The sequence below is a fragment of the Hylobates moloch genome, unplaced genomic scaffold, assembly GCF_009828535.3.
Source record: "Hylobates moloch isolate HMO894 unplaced genomic scaffold, HMol_V3 SCAFFOLD_17, whole genome shotgun sequence".
NCBI lineage: Eukaryota > Metazoa > Chordata > Mammalia > Primates > Hylobatidae > Hylobates > Hylobates moloch.
In genome coordinates this window covers 24327563-24339429 of record NW_026652292.1, presented here as the reverse complement: position 1 = coordinate 24339429, position 11867 = coordinate 24327563, and the positions used below count along the sequence as shown (strand labels likewise).

The window sequence follows — 11867 nt, the reverse complement described above, 5'->3', positions numbered from 1 at the left end:
ATCACAGCACTTTCAAAGAATCTCATCAGTATAACTCTTATGCCATCTAAGTATCATAAGCAAAAGTTATTCCTCACTAATAAATAAGAAACAACCTTCAAGTCTCATTGATGTAATTCAAGATAAGTGAGGTTTATTTTGTGCTCATTTAACAGTTCTGTGTATTTTTACTGAAAGTGATTTTCCGCACAGCAACTCAAGAACTCAACTGATCCCTTCAATCTTGTAATTACAACATCCTTTGCATTTGGCTTGTAGGCAAGAGAGAGAGAGAGAGAGCGACAGATGGAGATTGAAATAGAGATAAGGAGAGAACAAAATAGATAATTAAAGAGTGAGAGGGAGAGAGAGAAAAATAGAGAGTTTAGTATGGGGCTTTTTTGAATAGGCTGGAAGTGTTATACCTAATTCCCTTCCACATTAAGGTGGCCAAAATGCAAACACATAACCACATGTAAAGGAAGTTGGAAACTATAATCTAGATATAGTTTCAGGAAGAAGGATAAATGATTTTTGTGAATTAGTAGCCAGAATAATAGCTATTCTCTGACAAACCCGGACAAGTGTTTCTCCCAAACTTCAATGACTTCAGTCTCTGTCCCTAGATAGCATTTTCCATTTCTTTCTTTTTGTAAGAAAAATGTCTGATAATTTCAAAATAGAGCACTCGAAACATTTCTGCAAAAATCTATGCTATTAAGTCACCTTTGAAATGTTAATATTTTAGTTTTGGTCAGAGATCTCTGACTGAAAGATTCTAGAGTCACATCAGAGTTTCTAGGGCAACAATTCTGACAATTTGTCTTTGGGGATGACCCTTCAGTTTGAGATGCAGCATGAGTCATATCATAATGCCTTTCTGTAGAACTTCAAAAGAGAAAATTATGTTTAAGTGATAATAAGGACAATAAGTAAGATTGGAGAAACTGAAGACGTAGAAAGAACTGAGATGGAAGAGAATTCTTAGAAGACAAGAGTCAATGGAACTCACTGAATAGTTGGAGGCATTTTTTCACATAGGAGATGAGTGAAACAAACTGATGCAAGTATAAACAATTTTGCTGAAATTCTGATAAAAATTTTAGTGAGTTTCTATTTAATCACGTGTTGTTTACTGTTAACTGAGGAGTGCTAGAAATGGAAAATTTGAAGAAAATAATTAAGTTTGAAACAGCTGACTAGAGTTTCTCAAATTATATTTCAAGGAATATCCATCTTGCAAGTTGCATTATGAATAAAATATTCTGTGGTTAAATTTAGAAAGCATTACCTTTATTGAATCTTTATATTCAATAAAGATTCTCAGAATAGCATCTTATAGCATCTGATTTTGGTGCTGTAAACTGTCACATAACCAATTGTTTAACATACTGATTCATCTAAAACATTTAAAACTATAACTTTCTTTGGCCATATTTAAATGCCATTGAATTTAGCATTTCATGTAAGCCACATAAGAGAGCATAGGCTTTATTACATATTTCTCGTTAGCGATTGTTATGACATTCTCAAAATAAAAAGATTGATTATGTCCACTCAGTTTGTTCTCTCTCTAGACATATAACCATCAAACAAAATTATCTCAAGTCTTAAAACTATCAAGCTGAACAGCATGTGTATGATTGTGAACTTTTGGTTCTGCTGTGAAACCATGTTAGCAGGAAAAAATATATATCTATAGGTTATGGCAAGGACAAGCTTATTTTCCAACACATAAGAGATGTATGCTTACTTCTGATCACCAAAAGCCATAGTCATGTTTTTTATAGATATGATTGGAAAACATTTACTCTTTTCCCATGTGGTGAGTTTATCAGAGGCTCACAGTGAAATGATTACACATTACATTTCAGAGTGGAAGATAATGGGGAGCAAAGGTAGGAGCCTTTAAGGTTCATAGAATTTTATGACTATTTAAGTAAATGTTCCAAATGTATAATTTAAGAAGTTAAAGGATTTCTTCAAATCCAACTGAAAGAAAATTTTCCCCTAAAGTGTGTGTTAGTTCTACATAAAGTCAACTTAATAGCATAATTTCCAATCTCATCTAAATTCAACTTTTTTTGTATAAACTCAGCAACTATTCAATTACCCCAAAAAGGGAATAGTGGGAATTTGTAATATTTAATTTGATATCATCTTGTTATTATTTCTTTCTTCTAAGTTCTTAGAACCATGTAATATATCAGTTAGCACTGTAAAAATTATTGAGTTTCAAATACTTGGATCAAGTTTACAATAAAACTCCACATTTATTGTTCCAGGTGCCAGCCTGACATTATGTGTAAATCAAATAACTGTTTAAAAATAACTTAACTTTTACAGACGAAATAAGGAAAATACATATTAATCTCTCTAATCAATAATCCCAGGGCCAAAAATATGCTCCAAACTTAAAACAAAGTTGTTACTTCTCTTTAAGTGTTTATTCTATGGCAACAAACACAGTAACATTTAAGGTGATGATCTAAGCTTACTTCAATTCTATCAACATATATTCCCTTCTTAAGTCAAATTTATATTTACATTTATATTTATTGTCATATGAAATGTTATACATTTTGTGTATACATATTACATATATATGTACACATACATATTTTCAAAACATCATGATAACATGCTAAATATGTAGTCATCCAATTTTGTCTCAAGCTATTTACTAGGGAGCTTGTAAAATGGTGTATTTAAAGATGGCTTTTTAGAAATGTCTGTCTTCTTTTTGATCCATCTTCATTCGAATTGTTCTTCTGTTTCTTTATTGACTTCAGCCACTTCCTGTGTGCTTTGAAAGGGCTCTCTCTGCAATGCCTCCCTCTGAAACAAACCAATGTGTAAGAATTACTAATTCTATTAAAACTTTGTTGTACTCACTAAGAAAATTTATGTAAGTTCTCTATATCCTTTGCTGTCTTTTCCCCCACATTTTTTTTTCTTTTTTGCTCTTTGAAGATTCTATTTCTGCCATGTCAGTCTCTCTTTTCTTCTACTTCCACCTCACTTCTTGTGTTACTAACATCAATGCAAAATAGACTCTCCATTGTGTAGCGTGATCTCTTTTTAACTTCACTTTTGGGTCATCATTATTTTACCCCTTTTTGCACAGTAGGAACATTACATATTTGTTCCAGGATTCTATATTTGAATTTAAAAATGTTCTTTGACAAAATACAAAAAGGATAACCACAACCTCAGCAAAAAAAAAAAAATTACTCCTCTGCCTATGAAGCTCCTGGTTATCTCACTCTAAAGTCCCCATTAAAGCCCCTGGCAAGGTCAAATAAGCCATTAGAGTAGGGGTAAGTAGGAACTGGAATAATAACACGTTTACTTCTAACTTTTTATGGTCTACCACATATAAATTTAATTGGTTGGTGCAGCAGAATTTTGAAATGGCATATGGCTCTACCCATCAGAATTCAATAATACTCTTTTCTGTTTTTAGGTAAATGTAGTCACAAGCATTAAACAAAAGGCTCTAGTACCGCATATATGCTAATAAAATTAAGAAGGTAGAATTACTCTTGGAAAAATGTGGCTAAAGACTTTTGTGCTTTGTAACACTTGAAGAAGCAAGGAAACAGAGGCAGTTTTAAAAGTTCCTGGAGACATTTTTAGGAATATAAAAATTTAATAGATTTATTTGTTTAGCTGATATCCTTGCCTTGTTGGTGCTTAGACAAGTATTTAGTTTACTTGATGATTAAATCTGCAGTCTAGAATAAAGAGCATCTGGAATTCCTCTGTTAAGTATAGTTTAAAACTATGCCCTCCAATCACAGCACTTGTTTTTCTATGTAGAAATTACATGATGAGTGTTCTCTGTAGTCAATGATATCTTGTCTTTTTCATTCATTTTGTATACCTATTACTTGATGTGATGCCAAACACATGATAGGCTCATATAATCATTTATTTATATCGGAAAATACTGAATAAAATAGAACCTTGAGATTTTACAGAAGAATGTAAAGAAATTGCAATAGTTCACTGGGGGAAAAACAATAATTAGCCATTTTTTTCCTATACAAACTGCTATAGATGGAATACTTATATCCCCTCACAATTCACATATTAAAGCCTAATCCCCAATGTAATGGAACTTGAAGTTGGAGATGGGATCTTTGAGAGGTAATTATGTCATTAAAGTTGAGCCCTCATAATCGAATAAGGGCCCATAATGGAATAAGGAAAGAAATGAAAGAACCTGCATGCCCTGTGTTCTCTCTCTTTCTTTCGCACACACACACACACACACACACACACACACACAGGGAGAGAGAGAGAGAGAGAAAGAGAGACCTAGTTTACATATTTGCCCTTCTTAGTTTCATGTTGGAATTTGAGCCCACCAATGTTAGAGGACGGGCATAGTGGGAAGTGTTTGGATTACAGCAACAGATTTCTTAGGACTGGCTTCCTGCCCTCCCCATGGTAATAAGGAAGTTCTCCCTCTATTTGTTTACATAAGATCTGATTGTTAAAAAGAGCTTGGCACTTTCTCCCCCTCTCTTGATCCCTCACTTTCCATCTGACACACCTGCTCCCTGTTTGCCTTCTTCCATGATTGTAAGCTCCCTGAGGCCTCATCAGAAACCGACGTGGGCACCATGCTTCTTTTACGGTTGTAAGAATCATGAGCAAAAAAACTTGTTTTCTTTGTAAATTACCCCATCTCAGGTGTTTCTTTATAGCAATGCAAAACAGACTACTACAAATACAAGCAGTTGGTACCAGGAGTGGGGTGCCTAAAATTGTGGAAGTGGCTTTGGACCTAGCTAATGGACAGAGGTTGGAGAAGTTTGGATGGCTCAGAAGAAAGCAGAAAGATAAAGGAAAGTTGTGACTTCTTAGAGAATGGTTAAGTAATTGTAACAAAAATGCTGATAGAAATATTGATAATGAAGTAAAGAATGATGAAGTCTCAGATAGAAACATTTTTTTTTTTTTTTTTTTTTTGGAAATAGAGTAAAGGTCACTCTGTTACACCTTAGCAAAGAACTTGGCTGTATTGTATACATACTTGATGACTTCTTGGAAGCCTGAACTTAACAGTGATGACTTAGAGTATCTAGTGGAAGAAAATTCTAAGCAGCAAAGTGATAAAAAATGGTCTGGCTGCTTCTCACAGTCTATGAACAGATATGGGAGCAAAAAATGACTTAAAATTGAAACTTGTAATTGAAAGAAAAGCAAAGCATAAAAATTTGGAAAATTTACAGGTGGCCATGTGGTTGAGAAGGAAAGAGCATTTTCAGGAGAAGAATCCAAACAGCCTATGGAGCCACTACTTTCTAAAGAGATTAGCTTAACTAAAAGGCAGCCAAGTGCTAATATTCAAGACAATGAGAAAAAGGACTCAAAGGTATTTTAGGAATATTTGAGGCCATCCCTCTCATCAAAGGCCCAGAGATCTAAAAGAACAGACTGACTTCAGGTGCCAGGTCTGGAATGCCACTGCCCTGTGCTGCCTCAGAACACTGCTTCCCAGATCCCACCCACCACTCTGCCTCCATCCTTAGCTCAAAAGTCCCTAGGTATAACTCAGGCCACTGTTTTGGAGGGCATAAATCTTGACGGTTTCCATGTAGTATAGATCCTGCAGGCACCGCAGAATGCAAGAATAAAGGAGGCTTTGCAGCTCTCAGCTAGATTTCAGAGGATGTATGGGAAAGCCTGGGTGCTTAGGCAGGGGAGCCCCCACAGAGATATTCTGCTACATCAATGCCAAGGGGAAATATGGAGTTAGAGCCCTCATACAAAGTCCGCAGCAGGGCACTGCCTAGTGGACCTATGGGAAGGGGACCACCAACCTCCAGACCCCAGAATAGTAGAAACACCATCAGTATGCTCCTTCAGCCTGAAAAAGCCATAGGCATTCAAACCCAAACCATGAGAGCAGTCATTTGAGCTGTACTCAGCAAAGCTATAACAATGGGACTGCCCGATTCTTTGGAAGCCCACTCGTTACACCAGTATATGGGGCATGTAGTCAAGGGAGATTATTTTGGAGCTTTAATATGTAATGTCTGCCCTGCTGAGTTTTAGACTTGCATGGGGTCTGTTGTCCCTTTCTTTAGGCCAATTTCCACCTTTTGAAAATGTAATTTCTCCTTTTTCATTATCATTATTTTATTTTCCTTTTTTGATACATATTTTTATTACAATAGTTTTGAGGGTCAAGTGGACTTTGCTGACATGGATGAATTGTATAGTGGTAAAGTCTGAGATTTCAGTGCACCTGTCACCCAAGTAGTATACATGGCACCCAATATATAGTTTTTTTCCCTAATCTCCCCCAATCCTCCCTACTTCTGAGTTTCCAATGTACATTATGCCACTTTGAATGTATGCCATTGCCTACCCATAGGTTGTGGGTGAAAACATATAGTATTCGGTTTTATTCCTGAGTTATTTCACTTAGAATTATGGCCTCCAACTCCATCCCTTGCTGCAAAAGACATTCTTTCATTATTTTTTTATGACTGAGTAGTATGGAATGGGAATTTCTACACAACGCTTTTACTGCCATTGAATCTTGGATATTAAAAGCATGTCTGCTCCACCTTTGTTTTCTGCCATGATTATATACTTCCTGAGGCCTCACCAGCAGGAGATGCTGGCACCATATTTCTTGTACAGTTGTCAGAACCATAAGCAAAATAAATCTATTTTCTTTATACACTGCCCAGGCTCAGGTATTTTTATAGCAATGCAAAGTGGACACACACACACACACAGAGCCATGATGTGAGGACAACGCAAGATAATGGCTATCTGCAAATCAGGAAGATTGCCTTCAGCAGACAGCGGATCTACCACCACTTTTATCTTGGAATTCCCAGCAACCAGAACTCGCGAGAAAAAAAAAAATTATTGTTTAAACTATCTAGTTTATGGTATTCTGTTATGCCTTCCAAAATGACTAAAACACAAACACATCCTAACTATATTCCAGAGTCAGTTTAATGTTTGCATTTTTCTAAACACACCTGGGTGATATGATGTGACATGTTTATAAAGAACAAAACTTGGTGTCACAGACATGGATGGCTGCAGTGGAAATGGTGAGTAGTAGTAAAAAAAAAAAAACAGGGATAAATTTTAGTGGAACAAACAATGGTATTTTCAACGTATTGAATATGAGATATGATGAAGTTTCAAAGATGATTCCTTAAATTTGTTCTGAGCAAGTGAAATAATAGAAATGCCTTTTCACTGAGTTTGGTGTACTGCAGAAGGTTTAGTTTTGATAGGGGTATACAAACAGTTTCTTTTTGTTCACATTAAGTTTGAAGTGTAATTGAGAAAGTACTTTTCTGGAGTTAAGGAGTATGATCTATACTTGAGACATAAATTTGAATCTCATCAATATATAAATTATTTTAAAATTCAAGAGACTTAATCAGATAATTATTTTTGTCAAACGCTGATGGTTGAGAAAGATGAGGAGGTCTTAAGCTTTCCATTGGATTTGTCATCTGGAATGCATTAGTAATTCTGACACGAGTTGTGTCAATGGAGTAGTGGGAATTTAATCACTACTCAAGTGTGCACAAAGGACAAAGAAGGAAACCAGCACTTATTAAAATCATTTCTTTTATGTGATGAGCTAATGAAGTTTATACTAATTGGTAGGAGTTTGGAATCTAAAGAGTTCTTCAAGGTGGGAGATACTAAAACCAGTGTTTATGTTGATGCAAATGACTCAATAGAAAACAGACTGGTAGGGCAAATAGACTTGACAGTCATCTGGACAAAGTGGCTCATGCCTGTCATTCCAGCAATTTGGGAGGCTGAGGTGGTCAGATCACGAGGTCAGGAGTTCGAGACCAGCCTGGAGAAAATGATGAAAACCCGTCTCTACTAAAAATACAAAACTTATCTGGGCGTGGTAGCTCATGCCTGTAATCTCAGCTACTCAGAAGGCTGAGGCAGGAGAACCCTTCGAACCTGGGACGCAGAGGTTGCAGTGAGCCGAGATCACGCCATTGCACTGCAGCCTGGGGTGACAGGGTGAGACTCTGTCAAAAAAGAAAAAAAAAAAAGAAGAAGGAAGGAAGGGAGGGAGGGAGTCCAGAATGTATTCCTTCTGGTGGGTTCTTGGGCTCGCTGACTTCAACAATGAAGCTGCGGACCCTCACAGTGAGTATTACAGTTCTTAAAGATGGTGTCTCCAAAGTTTGTTCCTTCAGATGTTCAGATGTGTGCAGAGTTTCTTCCTTCTGGTGTGTTCTTGGTCTTGCTGACATCACGAGTGAAGCCGTGACCTTAGCAGTGAGTGTTACAGTTTATAAAGGTAGCGGACCCAAAGAATGAGCATCAGCAAGATTTATTGTGAAGAGCGAAAGAACAAAGCTTCCACAGCGTGGAAGGGGACCCCAGCAGGTTGCCTAGGCTGGCTCGGGTGGCCAGCTTTTATTCCCTTATTTGGCCCCACCCATGTCCTGCTGATTGGTCCATTTTATAGAATGCCGACTGGTCCGTTTTTACAGAGTGCTGATTGGTGCATTGACAAACCTTTAGCTAGACACAGAGTGCTGATTGGTGTGTTTACAATCCTTTAGCTAGACAGAAAAGTTCTCCAAGTCCCCACACTTCCCAGAACACCAGCCAGCTTCACGGGAAGGGAGGGAGGAAGGAAGGAATGAATGAAGGAAGGAAGGAAGGATGGATAGATGGATGGGAGGGAGGGAGGGAGAAGACAGGACAGTTCATGAAGCAATGGTCAAAAAGGGAAGGGATACAGGGTACCAGTGGATATTTTGGCCTTAAATAAGAAAGCAAACAGTGTATTCATTGTGATAGAAGGAAGACAAATAACATAGATTCAGTGAGATTTAATAGACTTGATGGTAAATACTTGTAGAAATTTTCCTCTCATTCCTTCCATTTTCTTAGTGAAAAAAGCTATTTTGGAATAAGGCAGTAAAAGAAAGTTGTAGGTGGTTTAGAAGACAGGAGAAGATGTGACATAGGTCTCTAAGAAAATGCATCTCTGCCATCAACTGTACTTAATCTTAATCCTATCTGAAGAAAGAACACTTTCCTTTTTACTCTTTCAAGACTTTAAGCTTCACCTCCAAGTAAAATTGACCACCCTTTCCTCTGGGCTACTTGACCCTGAATCCTGTGTTCCTCCCGTAACACTTTCTAGCACTTTAAATTTATAGTGGTTTCACTCTGATAGACTGTAAGTGACTCAAAGGTAAGAACTTTTGTCTTATTCGTGTTATGCCTAGTGCTTATCATATAATCTCTTTCTTTATGTTAAATTGAAAGGACAAACGATACCATATGTAATGATGAAGCCTTAGTTAAGAGATTACATTTGAAGCCTTTTTCATAAAGTTTACATATAAGGTGATTCCCACAGCACGATAAATAAGAAACATCCCAAATTACACTACTGATAGTTTCAGAAATCTAGAATATAAGCAACAATGTCTTCAACAATCTATCAAGAGTAATTAAAATACATTTTAGTGCTTTTGATACCAGAGTCTTCACTACTCAGGCAAATCAGTCAAATGTACTTGTCTTGCATGATGAACTCTATTTTGGCATATATTTGAATCCATATGTAAAGAAAAATTTCTATTCAGATTATGCTATTTGTTGCAATTAGACTGTAGTTCAAATTTCAGTATGTCCATAAGTAGTAAATTGAAGATCAGCGCTAATTTCAGAATAAAGAAGGTTTTACTCATTTGCATAAAAGTCATATTTGTGAGTGGATTTTAGGATGTGATAGCATTAAATTAGCTTGAGATGAACACGATTTTAATAACAGTTCTAAATTGTCAGCCAAAGTTACTTCTTTCAAAACAGTTACCTCTAGCCCAAACAGCTTCTATATATAACTTTCATTTAAAATACTCTTGGCCAGGCACGGTGGCTCACACCTGTAATCTCAGCACTTTGGGAGGCCAAGGCGGGCAAATCACAAGATCAGGAGATCGAGACCATCATAGCTAACATGGTGAAACCCCGTCTCTACTAAAAATACAAAAAATTAGCGGGGCACAGTGGTGGGTGCCTGTAGTCCCAGCTACTCGGGAGGCTGAGGCAGGGGAATGGCATGAACCCCAGAGGCAGGGCCTGCAGTGAGCCGAGATGGCGCCATTGCACTCCAGCCTGGGCGACAGAGTGAGACTCCATCTCAAAAAAAAAATAAATAAATAAATAAATAATTACTCAGCTCCAGATCTATAACAAAGATGGCTACTTGAATCACTCCTGGCAGGGGTAGATTAGACCCAACAAAACCGAATGAACTTATGATATTTCTACCCTCAAAAGTGATTATTTTCTGACATTGCCTATCCCAGTAAATAACAGCTGATTCCACCCAATTATCCAAGCAGGAAACCATGCTATCACATTCCTGCAGACTTCATGATCCAATCCATCATCACATCTTGTCAATTATTTTTCTCTTAAATTTTGTTTAAAATCGTCTATTTTCACAAGCAAAACTACATTTTCACTCTAAGATCTAGACATATAATTAACTTTGGCCCCGTTCAAACCGTTTTATTTATTCTGCATTCAGCAATATTTTTACGAAGTTCAGCTCTTATTTATGTTACTCTGTATGTTTAAAAATAAAATTAAAAACAAATCAATGTATTCCCATTTCTCTTTTTTTTTTTACATTATTGGGGGAAATTATTTTATATTGAATATTTTTATTGTCTTGATTAATATAAAATAAGAGATCTGGAGTCCCATTTCTCTTAAGCTAATCAACAGAGCATAGAAGGTCTGCCCTCATAGGCCTCTCTAGCTTTGCCTTACAATGCCCTTCTCATTCTCTCCAGACATCAGCTATTCTGTCCTTTTACTGCAGATGTGACACTTCTGTCCAAAATTACTTTCATTATCTCCATGTCCTGGGACATTATTGACTCTGCCTCCTCACACATCCTTCTACTTTGTTAAATTTTAATCTTCTTTCTAATATTAAGTTAAATTTCACATTTTCCGGGGAGATTTCCTTGACCTGTTTGAAAGGATAAAGTCCTCCTCTTGCACCCTTTCAAGGCGACATCATGTACTGTTTCATCAGAGCTATGACATTTTTATATGTACTTGCATGTTTTTGTGATTATTTGATTGGTTAATGTCTATTTCATTAGAATGAAGCTTTAGGTTGTTAAGAATCTTGTGTGGTTTGGTTCACCATCATTCCACCAATGTACATAGAACCTAGTACATAAAATGTCTTCATTAAACACTTGTTGAAAGAATGACTAAGCAAAAGTACACGGAAATACGAATGTATTGGCTGCAATACTAATGTGTTGACTCGATAGACTATATTATAATTTCCCAAAGACATGGCTATTATAAATGTATGGAAGCATTCTGGTTTTAAACTAACTAAAGCATATTTTCTTTTGCTGTCTTTCTTTATATTTTTAGATCCAAAGTGCCAGAGGCAACACTGGAACTAATTGTTCAGAATTGCACAACTAAAGGAGCATTCTGGATTTTTTTTTATCTTTGAACAGATTGCAGCTGCTCATATAAGAAAATACATGCTATGCAAACAAAATGAAATAAATTAAAATCAAATACATTTATGTGGATGATATATCTACTTATAGAATAGAGGAAGCATTTATATTTTTAATAATTGTTCATAAATCATTATTCATGTATACACATGGACATAGAGAATGAAAAATTAGATAGTGAATACTTGGAAAGGTAGGGGTATGAGAGGGCAGTAGAAAATGAGAAATCACTTAATGGGTACAATGTACATTATTTAAGTGATGGATACACTAAAACCCCAGTCTTTACCACTATACAATATACCATCTAAAAAAATTGCACTTGTACCCTTTAAATTTGTACAA

At 36.3% G+C, this 11867-nt stretch overlaps 1 long non-coding RNA gene across 1 annotated transcript; it reads left to right on the top strand.

Annotated features, from left to right (window-relative positions):
- The first annotated feature begins 849 nt into the window (after nucleotides 1-849).
- On the top strand, nucleotides 850-11584 carry LOC131381658 (uncharacterized). Its single transcript, XR_009210536.1, has 2 exons — nucleotides 850-1046; nucleotides 11428-11584. It is a non-coding gene; the product is annotated as an uncharacterized LOC131381658 (long non-coding RNA).
- The last annotated feature ends 283 nt before the right edge of the window (nucleotides 11585-11867 follow it).